Genomic DNA, 18,895 nt, shown 5'->3' on the forward strand with positions numbered 1-18,895 from the left:
CACCTGTTTGTACCAGCAATCATTCTTGCTACTTTCATGTCTGTTACTTCTAACTTATGAATAAGATATCCTGAGTCCACCCAGCTTTCGCTCCCGTAAAGCAAAGTTGGTCTGAAAACAGACCGATGTAAAGATAGTTTCGTCTGGGAGCTGACTTCTTTCTTACAGAATACTGCTGATCGCAACTGCGAGCTCACTGCATTAGCTTTACTACACCTTGATTCAATCTCGCTTACTATATTACCATCCTGGGAAAAAACACAACCTAAATACTTGAAATGATCGACCTGTTCTAGCTTTGTATCACCGATCTGACATTCAATTCTGTTGAATTTCTTACCTACTGACATCAATTTAGTCTTCGGGAGGCTAATTTTCATACCATACTCATTGCACCTATTTTCAAGTTCCAAGATATTAGACTGCAGGCTTTCGGCACAGTCTGCCATTAAGACCAAGTCGTCAGCATAGGCCAAACTATTTACTACATTTCCACCTAACTGAATCCCTCCCTGCCATTTTAAACCTTTCAGCATATGATCCATGTAAACTACAAACAGCAAAGGTGAAAGATTACAGCCTTGTCTAACTCCTGTAAGTACCCTGAACCAAGAACTCATTCTACCATCAATTCTCACTGAAGCCCAATTGTCAACATAAATGCCTTTGATTGATTTCAATAATCTACCTTTAATTCCATAGTCCCCCAGTATAGCGAACATCTTTTCCCTCGGTACCCTGTCATATGCTTTCTCTAGATCTACGAAACATAAACACAACTGCCTATTCCTCTCGTAGCATTTTTCAATTACCTGGCGCATACTGAAAATCTGATCCTGACAGCCTCTCTGTGGTCTGAAACCACACTGGTTTTCATCCAACTTCCTCTCAACGACTGATCGCACCCTCCCTTCCAAGATGCCAGTGAATACTTTGCCTGGTATACTAATCAATGAGATACCTCGATAGTTATTGCAATCCTTCCTGTTCCCTTGCTTATAGATAGGTGCAATTACTGATTTTGTCCAATCTGAAGGTACCTTACCAACACTCCACGCTAATTTGACTACTCTATGAAGCCATTTCATCCCTGCCTTCCCACTATACTTCACCATTTCAGGTCTAATTTCATCTATTCCTGCTGCCTTATGACAATGTAGTTTATTTACTATCCTTTCCACTTCATCAAGCATAATTTCACCAACATCATTTTCCTCCTCCCCATGAGCTTGGCTGTTTGCAACACCACCATGATGATTTCCTTTTACATTGAGAAGATGTTCAAAATATTCCCTCCACCTCTCCAGTGATTCCCTGGGATCTATTATGAGTTCACCTGAATTACTCAAAACACTGTTCATTTCCTTTTTCACTCCCTTCCTAAGATTCTTTATTACTGTCCAGAAAGGTTTCCCTGCTGCTTGACCTAGCCTTTCCAGGTTATTACCAAAATCTTCCCATGACTTCTTTTTGGATTCATCAACTATTTGTTTCGCTCTGTTTCTTTCATCTACGTACAAATCCCTGTCTGCCTCGGCCCTTGTTTGGAGCCATTTCTGATAAGCCTTCTTTTTACGTTTACAGGCTGCTCTCACTTCATCATTCCACCAAGATGTTCGCCTTTTCCCATCTTTACACACAGTTGTTCCTAGGCATTCCTTTGCTGTTTCTACTACAGCATCCCTGTATGCCACCCATTCACTTTCTATATCCTGAACCTGCTTACTGTCTACTGTTCGAAACTTCTCGCTAATCATATCCATGTACTTCTGTCTAATTTCCTCGTCCTGGAGATTTTCTACCCTTATTCGTTTGCAGACAGATTTCACTTTCTCTACCCTAGGCCTAGAGATACTTAGTTCACTACAGATCAGATAGTGGTCTGTATCATCGAAAAATCCCCTAAAAACTCGTACATTCCTAAAAGATTTCCTGAATTCAAAGTCGGTTAAGATATAGTCTATTATGGATCTGGTACCCCTAGCCTCCCATGTGTAGCGGTGAATAGCCTTATGCTTGAAGAATGTATTCGTAACAGCTAAACCCATACTAGCACAGAAGTCCAGCAAACGCTTCCCATTCCCATTAGCTTCCATATCTTCCCCACATTTACCAATCACCCTTTCGTATCCTTCAGTTCTATTCCCAACTCTCGCATTGAAATCGCCCATTAGCACTATTCTATCCTTGCTGTTGACCCTGACCACAATGTCACTCAATGCTTCATAAAACTTGTCAACTTCATCCTCATCTGCACCCTCACATGGTGAATACACAGACACAATTCTTGTCCTAATTCCTCCCACTGACAAATCTACCCACATCATTCGCTCATTTACGTGCCTAACAGAAACTATGTTGCGTGCAATGGTATTCCTGATAAAGAGCCCTACCCCAGACTCTGCCCTTCCCTTTCTAACACCCGTCAAGTACACTTTATAATCTCCTATCTCTTCCTCCTTATCTCCCCTTACCCGAATATCACTTACTCCTAGCACATCCAGATGCATCCTCTTTGCTGACTCAGCCAGTTCTACTTTCTTTCTTCCATAAGCCCCATTAATGTTGATAGCTCCCCATCGAATTCCATTTCGTTCGCCAAGTTGTTTCCAAGGAGTCCCTCGCCTGTCAAATGGGAGTGGGACTCCATTACTCCCATAGGTCCGAGGCTTGCTTAAAGTGTTCTGAGCTCGGTAAATTCATGAAGCAGGATGCTGCCCTACTTGCACATAGTCCAAGTGAGGATCTCTCCTCTAACGGGTTATGGACCACCGGTGAATTGTATAGTCCTAGCCGCCTGAGCACAAGGAGGGCCACGACTCAGAATATGTCCGAGATGCCCACTCCCATTCCATAGCAACTGGTATCCCGACTCTCAGGACCACTTACTAGGCCACTCAGCCGTTGCCCATGGTTCACGAACTAGGACGTGACTACAGTAACCCACAAACATGAACAAGTGCACCAAAAATGTGATGGGTTCGAGACCAAATTTCCAAATCAGCAGTAATCATAATATTAACCTCTCACAGTCACACACGCCATTTACACGAACCGAAGTAGAAGATGCACATCGACCGGCCATCAAGGATCGTAAGAAAAAAGTTATGCGAACGTAGTAATAATAAAGTGACAACTGAAAGCACATACCTGTTAAATCAATACATTACTTACGGCATGAATGGTGGTAAACGCCCGTTTAAATAAGGTAAAAATCCACCTAAAGCAAAGGAAAGCGATTTCACATCGTCTGGCCTCCATTGTTAAAAAAAATCACGAGTGAGGAAGGCAAAGATATGCGTCAAAAGATGAAAACAGTAGTCTAGTACGGCAAAAGATCGTCAATACACATCACGCAGAGTGCTGCGCTCTGTGGCCTATCAAGGGATATACACAGGTTTTTCCTCGAACTGAGGTCAACAAAACTTGTATGAGTAGTTAAACATAACATATGAGAAACATGCTAAAGGAGCATGGTTCACTCTTCGGGGTACACCGAGACTATCCGACTCGTCTCTTGCATGATGTCGAGTCTCCCCCAGAATCCGAACGAGACTCGTGCGCCGTGGCGTTCACGACGAGGGATTTATCCGAAGATTTACCCCCTGGGGTATGTTTCTTGAAATGTTGTGCCATCATGCTTTTTGACTTGACTTTGCTGTGGACGGGTACACATCCTTTTACAACTAGAGTTGTTAGCCCTAGAGGTTGTCTCAAGATGTTTTCTGGCTTCTGGTCATTTACCAGTCTTCGCCGTAACCCTGGCAAGGGACCAGTTTTTTTCACGGTGGTATTTTATTTTCCTACTACCCTCTGACTCTGCTGGCGGCAAAGCCAGCGAGCTTCCCCAATTCCAATGGGACGCGCCCGATGGAGGTAACCGGTAAATACCCACACGGGATTATTATTGTTATTATTATTATTATTATTATTATTATTATTATTATTATTATTATTATTCAAAATAATGTCGTGAAATGTGGCTCCTTAACATTTAATTTAGAATGTAGAATTAACATAAAATGTGAGTGTGGAATGAATTTTAGTGGGACCTACTTAATGTTGACTTGTAACATTTACAGATGCATTTCGAGAATACAAATCCATATATTTTTAAAGGAAGCTCCAAAATTACAGAATCAGTATGTTTGAGTGCAAACTGCTCGGTTTGGAATTTGATTCGGTAACCCTTAATGTACGCCTGTTGCTATTCAGTGATGGATGAATTATTTCATAATTTTGTGGCTGTCTTGGCGCAAGCTAGAGCAAAATTGTAGCTTCCACTGAAGTCTAAATCTCATTGATGGCTGTGACAGTATGGGAGATTCTGAGGTTTGGGTATTTTTCTATTTGCTTTACGTCGCACCGACACAGATAGGTCTTATGGCGACGATGCGACAAGAAAGGCCTAGGAATGGGATGGAAGCAGCCGTGGTCTTAATTAAGGTACCTGGTATGAAAATGGGAAACCACTAAAAACTATCTTCAGGGCTGCCGATAGTGGAGTTCGAACCCAATATCTCCCGGATGCGAGCTCACAGCTACGCTCCCCTAACCGCACGGCCATTTCGCCCGGTCACCTAGATATTATGAAAGGTGCTACTAATAGTGTCCTTTGTGCTACAATATAACTTTCTGACCCAGTCAGGAAAGGAACGGCAAATTACTTCTCTCCTCGCTACGCCTTCTGTACCTCGCAAGAGCGCCCCCATAGCCCTTTGCGTGTTCCCTACAAGCGAATAATTTCTGGCCCAGCAACAGGACTTATAATTTTACAGATAGAGCCTTCAACATAGCAGCCGTCTGCCTAACAAAATACACTTTAAGTCTATTTCATAACATGTTCTCTCTCTCTCTTTCTCATTCACATGCCTCTGCTATCAGCTCGTGCCGAAATACAGTAAAATCTCGATTAACTGAAGTAAAACGGGGTTATACGATTTTGGATAAACTACAATTTCTCTCAGCGTGAATACGATTATTTATGGCCTAGATTGTAACGAATTATTCCCTGCCTTTACATACCGATTTTCAGTACATTATCTTCAGCAGTTTTCTCGTGGTCGCGTACAGACAGACAGACAGAGAGAGAGAGAGAGAGAGAGAGAGAGAGAGAGAGAGAGAGAGAGAGAGAGAGAGAACATACGGAAAATGAAATGTGCATTTCCTTGTGACTGTGGACACGACCGATACAGAAATACAATTGTTTTTACATTCTGAGCATTGTACAGACCAAACTTTTATTTTATATACCGACACATACTATATATAGGGGCTGCCTGGCCGAGGCAGTAAAGGTGTGCTCGGTTCGCCCGGAAGGACGTTTGTTGGAATTCCCGTCAGGAAGTCGTAAAATTTAAGAAACGAGATTTCCACTTCCGGAGGTGCACATGGCCCTGAGGTTCACTCAGCCTACACAAAAAATGAGAACCAGGTTAATTCCTGGGGGCAAAGGCGGCCGGGCGTAGAGCTAACCCCTCTACCACATCAAGTGCCCGAGGTTAAACGGTATTTCGGTTAATCGGATTCCGGCTGGTGAAGATTTTACTACGCACTCAAGGACTCTACAATAAATGTTCAGAAAAAGAATAACAAGACAAAGTATTAACGACAACGTGTCTTGTTGGATCCATTTTCATCGTTCCGTTATTGAGAGGTCAGATCCCTCGTACTGGCCTCTCGACGTGTAGACCAGTGACTGGAGCTGACAGAAGATCAATGGTAGAGGTAAATATTTTCTTACATAAGCAAAAAGACTTGGTGCCAGTATCGACCTACGACAAACACGAATGTAGCGTATATGTAGCTCCAACTTAAACAGAGTCCGAACAATGTGGCCTCCTTGCGTCCTGTTAGATCGGGTTCATTTCCGACCTGTTCTTGTTTCAAATATTTCTGTGAAGGTTTAGAAAGAGGTACACTTAGCGTCATCTAGTGAAAAGTGAATTTAAAAGTTCTCCTCTGTCTTCAATAATAATAATAATAATAATAATAATAATAATAATAATAATAATAATAATAATAATACCATTGTATTTCTGTCTGTACATTTCGAATATTAAACCTGATACTTGGATCCTATAGCGGACAAAACATATAGTGTACGTTGGGTTCAGTGTAATTTTTATGAGGGTCGAGTCGTAAGTCATGGCAGCTATTTTTTTTCTCGGGAACAGGAGACAACACGGAAAATCTAAGATATGCATTTGGAAATATAGGGCATTTACTTATGCATAGTGCCTGAATACAAATTCGGACTTCAGGGGATTCTCGTGGGAAAGTGACAGAACACAGCAAATACGAAAGACTACGTATAAAGGACAGGTCTCCACTGGTTACAGACCTTCGAAATAATCACACGTTTCCACTGTGCGTTGCCAGCGGTTGGACAGGCGCTGGATACCATTCGGTGCATGTGTATCGCTAACGTCTAACACCAACCCACCTCGCCACTGTTCTATCCAGTCGCATGCACACTTAATGCTTCCCGCAGCTCTGCATGACATTGCCGTGCATTTCTGCCGCGGAGAACTGCTATTTTAATATACGATCGTTGCTGTTGCTTGTTGTCTTCCATTTTGTGATGCTCTCACCCACACACTGAACTTCGGGGCATGCTTACACGCACACTGTTGTTTACATACACCATCTAGTGGCATCATACACAAGTACATACCGTACGTTTCCAAATGCATATCTTAGATTTTCCTTGTTGTCTCCTGTTCCCGAGAAAAAGAAATAGTTGCCATGACCTATGTATTTGCTTGTCTGTTTGCTTGTCACAGTATCACGGAGAAACGGATGGAGGGATTTTCATGGAAGATTTTAAAACTTTAGGTTAAGTTTAGGTGGGATATTGGCTATTTTCAAAGGTGGCGTAAAACATAACATCAATGTGTCTCACTTAGGGTTGGTTTTACAGGGAAATTACAATTGACAAGATTGATTTAAAATATTTGTTACTAACTTTTCACGTAAATATGTCTCTCTCCTTTTTTAAAATTTGATTTACGTCGCACTGACACAGATAGGTCTTATGACAACGACCGAATAGGAAAGGGCTAGGAGTGGGAAGGAAGCGGCCGTGACCTTAATTAAGGTACAGCCCTATCATTTGCTTGGTGTGAAAATGTGGAACTACGGGAATCCATCTTCAGGGCTGCCGATAGTGGGGTTCGAACCCACTATCTCCTCAGTTGCAAGTTCATAGCTGCGCGCCCCTAACCGCACGGCCAAGTTGTTCGGTAAAATATGTCTTATGACTGAGTTTCATTTGAAATTTGTGATACAAAATGTGTGACGCGATATTACCTAGCAACCATGCAGGCTGTGATGTGAAGTATTAATGGTTGGCCATGACTGAGACATAGGCTCTTTTATCAAAGAGGCCTCATCTCGTCATATGCTCTCATTCTTGGTAGCTTCATAGGGCCTGAGTTAGTTTACCCTTTTCGATGTACTACACGTGTCGACTTCAAATTCACCTAGCTCGATAGCTGCAGTCGCTTAAGTGCGGCCAGTATCCAGTATGCGGGAGACGGTGGGTTCGTACCCCACTGTCGGCAACCCTGAAGATGGTTTTCCGTGGTTTCCCATTTTCACACCAGGCAAATGCTGGGGCTGTACCTTAATTAAGGCCACGGTCGCTTCCTTCCCAGTCCTAGCCCTTTCCTGTCCCATCGTCGCCGTAAGACATGTCTGTGTCGGTGCGACGTAAAGCCAATTGAAAAAAAAGACTTCAAATTCCATACAGACGTATCTGGAAAATGCTTCGTTAGATGGAAATAAAGTAATCATAATCAATCAAAATTTCATTTGTTGAAATGCATATTGATGATTATTTGATTTTCCCAAAGGAAAACTTTACACACTTTTTGTTCCAACTCTTTTCCGGTAAAATAAACATAAGAGAGGTATCAGTACCGACCGCGTGATAGTTTCAAACCAAGAACCCGTATTTAACTCCTTTGTTTTTTGTTAGTGGCTTTACGTCGCACCGACACAGATAGGTCTTATAACGACGAAGGGATAGGAAAGGCCTAGGATTGGAAGGAAGCGGCCGTGGCCTTAATTAATGTACAGCCCCAGCATTTGCCTGGTGTGAAAATTGGAAACCACAAAAAAAACATCTTCAGGGCTGCTGACAGTGGGATTCGAACCCACTATCTCCCGGATGCAAGCTCACAGCCAAGCGCCCCTAACCGTACGGCCAACTCGCCCGGTTGTTTAACTCTAGGAGAGTTGCTATAGAAATTAGTAGACGAAGAAGATTGAGTGGTGTTTTTAAAAGTAAGAAAGATCATAATATGAAGATAAAGTTGGAATTCAAGTGGACGAATTGGGGCAAACAGGAAAATGAATTATAGACTGGAAATGTGTACCAAGGGATAGCTTCGACAAATTTCGAAATTTTTGAAATAATTTAAAATTACTACGTAAACAGTTGCTAGGGAATCGGTATCCTGAGCAACAGCCCTAATTGCAGGTAGTGGTGGTGGTGATTATTGTTTTCAGAGGAAGTATAGATCAGTGGTAACTGAATAAATGAATCGTGTATCGCCGCGGCGCGGCGTACTGTACAGTTTCGAAAGCCGCAGCGCATCATGTAGTGCAGCATTAGTAAACGAAATCCGTATGACGCAGGACCTGTATTTTTCCTCCTATAGAAATCCGATTTCCAGCAGATGCGAGCTTAATCACGAGAATTCTTTTCTATCACAGCGTCATAAATTGAAACCCGTAATTGGACGCTATTTGACGAATATTAAACCACTTTACCTCCGCCAGTATCTCGAAGCACAAGCGTATCGATCGAACGAATGATGTAGTAACCACAGGCGTATTTCGTGCTTTTTTTGTTGGTTCAAATTCACCTCCCCTCCCACCAACATTTCTGTTGGTTTAGTTTCGGCTGTTTCTTAACGTCCGTAATGATTCGTCTGATTGATAACATAATAAATAATCATAAGTGTTTAACACGTCTGTTAAGAGTGAGGCATTCCTCAAAAGTCTTCTTCTTCTTCTTTACCTGTTTACCTTCAGGATCGGTTTTTCCCTCGGACTCAGCGAGGGATCCCACCTCTACCGCCACAAGGGCAGTGTCTTGGAGCTTCAGATTCTGGGTCGGGGGATACAACTGGGGAGGTTGACCAGTACCTCACCCAGGCGGCCTCCCCTGCTATGCTGAACAGGGGCCTTGCGGGGATTGGGAAGTTTGAAAGGGATAGACAAGAAAGAGGGAAGGAAGTGGCCGTGGCCTTAAGTTATGTATCATCCCGGCATTTGCCTGGAGGAGAAGTGGGAAACCACGGAAAACCACTTCCAGGATGGCTGAGGTGGGAATGGAACCCACCTCTACTCAGTTGACTCCCGAGACTGAGTGGACAGACCTCGTACCACTTTTCAAATTTCGGGGGTGGCAACTAATCACACTAACCACCACACCACCGAGGCGGGCTTCCTCAAGTCTCCTTGTCTTAACTTGGCTTCATAGTTGCTCCGAGTCTTTCTGAACTGCTTTCAATAACTTTAACGTGACACTACTTGTGTACTGCTTTTCTTTGCGCCGCTAGATGACGTTCGGTGTACCATCTCAGGTGGAAGGCATTTTTCCCTTCGATTTTTTGCTCTGTTCGTTGCTCATAACATTTTTGCTTAGTCTAAATATTGTAGAATGAAGGCCTGGAGTAATCATATCGCCTTCCTCAACTACCATCGTGTTTTTAGTCGTTTTAAATGCATTTGTATTGACATATCTCACTACCGTTGTCAGGTCCGATATATATATCATCATAAGATCTGTATCTTACCATATATTTTTCTTTCGGGTGTTCAAGGAATGTCCTTTTTTTTTTTTTTTTTTTTTTTTTTTTTTGCTTTTGCGTGCTTTCCACAGACAAGATATTTTGTTTATCGGTTGGGAGGTCGTTTTCAGATTATATGAGTATGACTTGGACCTGTAGTTACAGCACGTCGCACAGTGTGTAGAATCCCATATCTAGGTGGAAAAAAATTCAAAAAATTGGCGCAAATCAAAGTGAAACCTGGCTCATTCGATAGTGAACAAACCAGATGGTGACCTTCGGTATTCCTTTCCTCTTTCTGGTGCGAAGGAGGGAGGGAACAGGTGCTGAAACTTCTTCCTGGCAGTTATCAGCTCAGTTGATAGGAGGTGTCGGAGTGAACCGAACGTTGTGTTTCTAGTGATTTCAACAAGGTGTTGTGTACTGTGGCTCATGGAATATTGAAAAGAGGTATGTGTTCTCACTTTTATGCGTAATGCAAGCTTTCTGCGTTGTAAAGCGAAGTGGTTGTAGAAGATTAGATTGTTTTAATTGTTTGCTCGAGAGAAACTTTATGAGTGCCTCATAGTGCCACTTTACTTTCAATATCATTCGATGGGAATTTTAATGTAGATTCAGAATCTGTAGTGGTTTGGTTGCGCACGAATGTGCATGATGGTTTATTTTCTTATTTTCAGTGACTATGTGGGCGTTACCGCGAGAAGAATTTTTCAACGCGTGGCGGTCGTGTCGTAAAGAGGGACGTTCAGAAGTCATATTTCAATATGTTATGAATACATTTGAGCATACAACTCTTACTGGCACTCAGGTTCAGGAACTAAGAAACGAAATTAAGTTGATATCCCATAATATTAACAAAAAATGGGAGAGTGCAGGAAGAAGAGAACAACGATTTCGGGAAAAATTCGTTGCGGCTTTGCGTGTTAAGCTATACGCATGGTAACTGTGCATAACATTTTAGTACACAGTACTCAAGTAATTGAACATTTTCTTTTGCCAATAAGAACTTTATCTGAAGAAGCTCAAGAAGCTAGAAATAAAGATTGTTGGAGGTTTCGTGAACTTCATACTCGAAAATGTAGCAGGGATTCAAAGAATAGAGACTTGCTTAACATGTTGATTACATCAGATCCCTTAATAAACAAGTACCGAACAATGCCACGTAAAACTCATGGTAATCTACCTATGGAAGCAATTGAGTTAGGCTACTTAATGACTCCCAAGATCCTTTCACATCAAAGTCAGTATAGCAATGACTACGATGCTCTGGACTCTACAGACGAATTAGGGGACGAATTAACATTAGATATATTGTTATTATTAACGGGATGAGATCGATGAGACAAATACTTGTAAATAATATGTATGATCCCTTCACGTCTTTTATGAAATGTTTTTGAGTGTAATCTTGGCTTTTTAATGTGCAAATATAATATATAATATTGTTTTCGTGTGTAAGGTGTGTTTGCTAAAACTACGTCATTAACCGGACTAGAAAATGAAATTGTGTTATAAAGAAATATTGTTGTTTTGATTTTGACGAATATATTTTTATTTTTAAAAATTATTGCTATTTTTGTGCACATTTCGTTGTTCTATGTTTAATACCAATTTAAAATACATTTTCAATCTGGAAGAATTTACGTACAGTGCCTTCGTCTATTCCCTCAAATAAGGTGTAACAAGAATACTGGACTAAAATTCTCATTGTTATTCATATTTTATCCAGTTTTAAACAGTATGTTTACTACTGTCAAAAACTATAATATGCACATTCAAATCGTGATTTTTACTCCCGTAAATGGACGATTCTATTGTTGCTTTCGGTCATTTTTTAAACCTCCCCTTTCCCCTCACCCCTACATATTTACCTCCGAACACTATAGACGATGCCAGACATGAATTCAGAGAACTTGAAAACGGTGTATTGCCAACTTTTAATAGGATACCAGCACTATTAACGACGTTCTTAATGTTTTCCACCTAGAATTGGGATTCGACACACTGTGCGTCGTTTTGATTTTCATTTCTCTTCTGAAGTTTTCTCACTTGTTGAACCTCACTTTACTTAGTATTTGGTATACGATTTGTTTGTGCGTTTTGGGTGTTTGCTGCTTTTATGATGGTGATGCTTGTTGTTTAAAGGGACCTAACATCTAAGGTCATCGGCCCTTGTTGCTTTTAAAATATGCCTCTGTGGAGATGGACTCCTCTGTCCCTGTCGTCGGGGATGTGTTTCGAGCTCAGTACTTGCCCAGTGAAATGTAACTGTATAAACTTGCTCTGGAACTGACCTAAATGGCATTCCGTCATCGAAGCTCGTTTCCTTTGAGACCGGATATCGTATCTATACATGCCCTTGTTTCTACGATTGGATGAATAGCTGATATTTTGGAATTAGTCCATGGTTGTGGGATACTGTTGGCATGGTGACAGTTTGTATCCCTGGATATTTTTATGTACCTGGATATCTTTTGAGGATTTGATTCACGGCTCATTAACTTTGGAGATCGCGGCTTCTGTGTGTTTGGTGAGTGTGAGCCAGAAATAGACCGACCGTGCACATTATTGAGTGAAGAGGAAGGTTTCTGCTTGTTTTATGACGGTGTATTTGTTTTCCTTCGGTTATTACGTGGATGTTTTTCATGCCTTGTTTATTTCCTTTTAGCTCCATTTTGTTCAAATATCAAAGGTCTCCGTGGTAACCGATTTTGTTTACCTACTTTTCTTGTACCTCGTGGAGGCTGCCATCTTGTTTGTCACATGCGCGAGTGCCTCCTTTTTTACCTTTGGATTTAGAGACCTCCAAGACGTCGTCTTTTTCCCCTTTTGTTACTCCTAGCTTATGCTCGATAATAAGATGACTCTATTGTTTTTCGGGTTTGGGTGTGTTTCTTTGCCTGGGCCGTGGTAATACTTTAAATCTCGTGCCGAGAGTTATTTCCAAGGTTGATTTGAGTCGTTTTGTCTCAGATTGTTTTGTCTTCACGCATGTGATGGAACATTTGATGTCAACAGTGTGGTGTCTGGTCAGTTGTAATTATATCACAAAAGTGCTGAAGGCCATTGTATAACGAAGCCGCGAGTAGACTATTCAAAGTACATTGTTCTGCATTACGCTTCTATGTCCTGATTTTCCCTTATCAATCTCTTGTTTGAATTTTAGTAAATATTTTGTTTATTTTTCCTTTATCCTCTCCTTTTCCATTTAGATTTTAAGCCTACTTAAGTTGTTTGCCTCTTAATCTAGGGAAAAGGGTTCAATTTCAATGTGTACTAATTTTGTCCTGGTCAGGATCCATCAGTCCACGATTTCTTTATAGGCCTATAGATTCCACATCGTTGTTTCTCTGCTAGCTTTATGATTACGCTACCATCTGCGTGTTAATTCTGCTGCTATTTTTGAGGGCGCTTCTCCGTGGGCTGATGTAAAAGGGGTGTGACAATGGTCATGTTACAGCAGATACTTTATATCAGCCCCCAGGAGGTACATTCACTATATCATTGCATGGCTGTAACTAGAGGTCTTGTTGAGGAGTGAAATAATTCGTCTAGCTGTATACATCACAGTGACAGCACAAACACCCAGTTCGCGAGTCAAGGGAGTTAGCCATTGAAGATTGAAATTTCTCGAAACAGCTGGGATTCGAACCCGGTCTCCAGAAAACGAACTGCAAGAATGTACTATATATATCACTCTTCTAAAATATATACAGTATTATTTTTGCATCAATTGTTGTATTTAGTTCATATGGTACTTCTCAAGTCATTAAAACAGTTAATGGCTTCTATCTTGTTGGCAAGCTGATAAAATGGTAATGTGTGCTTTTGTATGTAATTTTTTCGACATATGTTATCAGACAAAAGAGGGTAAATAAGCACCAAACTGCTTAAAGCCTCTTGCAGAAAGCTACAACAGAACGAAACCAAGCAGCAGCAGCAGCAGCAGCAGCAGCAGCAGAAGAAGAAGAAGAATAAGAAGAAGACCACCACCATGAATAACAATAACCTATTCTACTACTACTACTATCACTACTATTCTCCGCTTAAATCCTGTAGTTATTAAGAGACGCCGAAATGACGGAATTTTATCTCAAAATGTGGCATGAAATCAATTGACATGAGTCCCTCGTAGTTAAACACACTTAAATGAAAACCGACTGCGTCGTGATTCAAGTCCACAACCTAAATCGCAGGAGGCAAGTGCCAAATCCACTACACTATGTAACCAGCTACAAACAAACACTCTGCTATAGACATCTGTACAGTTATGAGACAAAATACATGGAACCACGTTATCCAACATTTCTCTGATATTAGTAGATTCTACTGAAAAGAGATACGCGCTCCTGTTTGTCGAGAACACAGGGTGTTGTCACACCCTCTCATACTGCTGGGTGATTAGTTCGATTTATTGCGTCAGAGATAATGATTGCTCTCTGTAAGCCCCGATGTGGTTCTTATGAAAAGAATGGCCAGAAACTGGTGCAGATCTTTGGAACGCTGCCACACTCGATCTACAGTATTTCAATAGAGCTTGGATACCATTCAAAAAAACAGAGTTATATTGGCCTATATATCCAAGAGTGTATACAAAATGTATCGGGTGCACTGTGCTGTATAACTTCAGAGGTGATATGCCAAAATTGTGAAATATTAACTATTTTCGTCCTATCATCAGTTTCGACAAAAATATATCTTATGACGCGACAAAATGTGTGACAGAAGTGTAACCGTAGCAACCGTGCAGGCTATGTCTTGTGGCTGGTTGCCATCTGAAATAAGCACCCTTTGACGGATGACCATGACCAGGAGGCATATTTATATTCATTTGATTTTTTCAAAGGGAAAAGTGTTTTTATTTTAATGATGTGATGTACTGGTATTTCGAAATTCCTCTAACGACCTAGGGCTTGTAGACAGAACTGAGTAAGCAACTTCTTTTTAATGGAAACAAATGTTCATGTAAGTGCTATGCTACATGTAGAATAAAACAAAATGTAACATGCTTCATATATCCAATATTAGTTATGTTTCCAAAGTATTGACTAGAATTCATGTTAATGTAGCTCTTTTATCAAGAAGAAGTCCGGATTCATAGCTAAATGGTTAGTGTGACGGCCTTAACATCCACGCTTACCAACCACCGTTTATTTTACGTGAGCCCTCATCATCACATTACGACAAGCTTCAGGAGTACCTCTGACTCAACCTCAAATACGTTACCGACCTACGGTCGTGCAAGTATACTTGCACCGTGCAATACGTAGCTCTGACCAGTAGCTGTTGGTGTTGGTGGATTTCATAATCTAATCACAAGTCATTTTACTCATTTCTGAGCGTCATTACTCCCATGAACTGTGTTTTTCTATCCTGGATGCTTTTCAGCTCTCCTTAAGGTCTGCTGAAGAGGTAAACCAGTAATCGAAACCGACTTTCAACTTATTAGGTCGTGTTACGTACATTTAGTACGTCTTGAAGAGATGTTAAGTACAGAATAAAAATGGCCAACCAGACACCAGTGGGATCCGAACCCACAACCTCCCGATTGCGCGTCGGTTGCTCTACCAATTGAGCTATGGTGGCCCGTCCATCTTTGTTCTGTTGGAAAGGATCCCACTGGTGTCTGGTTGGCCATTTTTGTTCTGTACTTAACATCTCTTCAACACGTACTAAATGTACGTAACACGACCTAATAGGTTGAAAGTCGGTTTCGATTACAATGCGGTCGTGAAAATTCAATATTCATTGACTTGGCCCTCAACGGGCAACTTAAACGCACTCTACAGTGTGATGGTAGTAGTACCAGACCTGTAGTTCAGATTCTTTCCAACAGAACAAAGATGGCCGGGCCACCATAGCTCAATTGGTAGAGCAACCGACGCGTCGGGAGGTTGTGGGTTCGGATCCCACTGGTGTCTGGTTGGCCATTTTTGTTCTGTACTTAACATCTCTTCAAGACGTACTAAATGTACGTAACACGACCTAATAGGTTGAAAGTCGGTTTCGATTACAATGCGGTCGTGAAAATTCAATATTCATCGTAAACCAGTGAGCTTCTCAATTGGGTCATTCTAGCTGCACTCTGTCCTTCCATGTCGCTGGCTTTATTTTTAAAACATCGTATGTCCCTATGCTTTTCCTATCCATTATTTTCCCTAAGACTGGTCACGCCTCCAAGACAAATGTTTTTGTGCAGTACATCAGAATAATTTTCGTTGAACTTTAAATACAGTTTGCGGTAGGAGTGCGTAAATTCGCCATGCAAACAACGTCCCTACAATACGGTATGGTCCATTTTGCTTTACACATTAGGATAGGAAAATGATTCTGATGGTCTGCATATACAGTAAATATGTGGCTGGGTGGCGTGACCAGTTTTAAGGAATAGAATTGGTTGGGAAGAGGACTGGGACATACGAGGTTTTTAAAGAAAGCCACCGATGTGCCTTTTTTATTTTATTTTTTGGAGGGCAAGTATCTGAGAGTCTCAGGGCGAAACTATGTCCCTTTACTCAACTGTTTCTGAGAAATGCCGATGAGTTGGAAAAATCTCTGGTTTTGCATTGGCGCGGAAAGAATGATCTGACTGAGAGGTGGTATTCACCTCCTGTCAGAGAAGAAACCCCCTTTTAAATGAGGTAATGGGGTTTAATTTTGGGATCGAAAGGTATTTAAGGAGTAGGGGGAGAAACTTGCCTTCTTAACAAATTACCACTTTCAGGGTTTAAATCCTGAGTTTAATTTAGTGAGAGAGTGATATTAAATTTAGAAAAGGCTGAAACAATTTCTGTTTCCAGTTAAAACAGTTCGTGAGCCAAGGAGCGCAATGTTTGTAACGCGTATTCGGCTTCTTGGTTTTAAGAGCAGGATGCCAAGGTCGGTTGAATGGCTTAATCTGAGATCCAATAGTCGGAATAGGAAGTTCCGTTCGTATCTTTCTGTTAGATTTCAGTATTGATGCTTTGGCCATCATTCTAAGTGTCCTTGCGCATCAGTTTAGTGGATGCCACGTGTCCTTGCACAGCAAGTATTTATTGTCAACTCAGAGCGAAATGCATTCTGAACCGACCTGCTCGGCCCAGTGGGAGAACTAAATAAACAACGGAGGGGAAATTCGTGACGGCATGCGAATCGAAGCTAAAGTTAATTCAATAACAATACTAACACAAAAGCAGTTTTACTGATATTTATATTCGTTTCCACAGGAGAGATTCCTTAGATCGCACAAATATAATGCAATTAATATGTAAAGCATATTCTGATCCACCTCTTAGTGCAAACAACTGCTTTCATTAATGAAGATTTGTAAATGTACGTACTGAACTACGCTTCAGGATCTAAACCTGAAATGTGCTTTGCGACTTATGCAAACATTAGTGTTCTTTCTCTTCTTATTTTAATATTTCTTTATGGTCTCAGCCTTTTTCCTTTGATACTCCTGTGCTATTCCTTTCTGTAAGTTATTGGGTGTCCTCCTTTCTCCAGCTGTTCACTCTGAAAGACTCTTCCACCTTGTTTGTATGTATGTTTAGTCCTCAGCCCAAAAGCTGTTTGGATCCCCCAATAGCTCCACCATCAGCTGTCATCACTGAAGAGGCATACTAGGGAACTGAGGAGTGAGGTAGGTTCCCGTTGCTTTCCTCACCGAGCCAGAAGTTGCTATTACATATCAGTCTGCCAAGTCCACTGAAACGCATGCACCAACTGACCCTATGAGCAACATTTTCACACCATTCCTAGCAGAGACTGGCTGCATAACGAAAGGCATTACTAGCATTACTCATACCTCAGTCACTTTCATTTTGTCAAAGCCAAGGATAAGACTGAGACAGATCAATCTATCTCTTTTCCTATCTACTAATTTCCCGACTTTCTTTCCAGAGTATTTGTTACTCCGTCGTCCTGTGTATGCCAAAACCACATTAGTCCGGACCTTCCTGTTAATCGATCCTACCTTCACCGTCCTTCTGATGGATTCATTCCATATTTTACCCCTCCTTCTTACTCCAGACATCCATCTCAGTATCCTCTTTACTATAACTTTAATTTTTTTTCCTGGCCCTTTGTCTCTCAATTATACACCATTGCGTGTGTAACCACTGCTTTGTACAGGGTCTCCCTAAGTCAGTTATACGAAAAGAGCTTGAAAGTATAAGTTGGATCTAGTTGAATAATGCAGCAAAACAGGTGCCTCCGTGGCTCGGTTGGTAAAACGTCGGCCTCTCACCACTGGGTTCCTTGGTTCAAATTCCGGTCACTCCATATGAGATTTGTGCTGGACAAGGTGGAGGCGAGACAGGTTTTTACCCTGTCATCTTTCTTTTCAGCAACACTCTTCAGTATCAATTCATTTCATCTGTCAGTCATTAATCACTGTCCCAGAGGAGTGCGACTGGTTTCGGCAGCCGGTAGAGTTCCTATCCTCGCCACTAGATGGACGATTCATTCATTCCATTCCTGACCCGGTTGAAATTGGAAACAGGCTGTGGATTTTCAATGCAGCGAAGTATTCAGTACAACTTCAAGTTTCATGTACAAGTATTAGGAATGCTCAATACGGTTTCATTTTGTAACCTGGCATACAGGGTTTCTCATATAAACTAAGGCCGTCGAAGCGGCGTTTTTACTCTGCGATACGTAAGTTGCAGTATGGAAGGCGCGCGCATAGTTCTTGACCTTGCAAGCAGCGTGCACGTGTTCGACCTGGCAAGCATCAGTCACCAGTCTGAATCTCAGCTGGTGAGACAATTATCATTGCAACACGGTATTTGGGTATGTAACATTTGTGGTTTCATCTTAATGGTCGTGTTAACAGTCATACCTCTCGCTATTAGTGTGCAGAAAATCCTAGTGGTGTTTATGAAGTCTCTCATTATGATAGGAATATTGGAGTCTGGTGTGCTGTTTGTGCAAGATGAATAATTGGGCCTATTGTTTTCTAGACGACAGTAAATGCAGACGCTATTCTTCCATCAATATATTAACGGAAGAAGAAAGTAGCGTGGATGGTTTCAACAAGATTCAGCTCCTGTTCATACAGCAGACGATTCCCATCGTACAATCTCTGAAGTGTTTGTAGATGGAGTGAT

The 18,895-nt window shown here is 41.4% G+C and overlaps 1 protein-coding gene and 1 non-coding gene across 2 annotated transcripts in view; one reads left to right on the plus strand and one right to left on the minus strand.

Moving 5' to 3' along the window:
• The window catches only part of nwk (nervous wreck), a 1,047,247-nt gene that overhangs the window by 660,734 nt on the left and 367,618 nt on the right, over positions 1 to 18,895 (plus strand). The gene's annotated exons all lie outside the window — the stretch shown is intronic.
• TRNAA-CGC (transfer RNA alanine (anticodon CGC)) lies at positions 15,317 to 15,390 on the minus strand. The gene has a single exon. It is a non-coding gene; the product is annotated as a tRNA-Ala (tRNA).

The sequence above is a fragment of the Anabrus simplex genome, chromosome 5 (assembly GCF_040414725.1).
Source record: "Anabrus simplex isolate iqAnaSimp1 chromosome 5, ASM4041472v1, whole genome shotgun sequence".
Taxonomy (NCBI): Eukaryota; Metazoa; Arthropoda; class Insecta; order Orthoptera; family Tettigoniidae; genus Anabrus; species Anabrus simplex.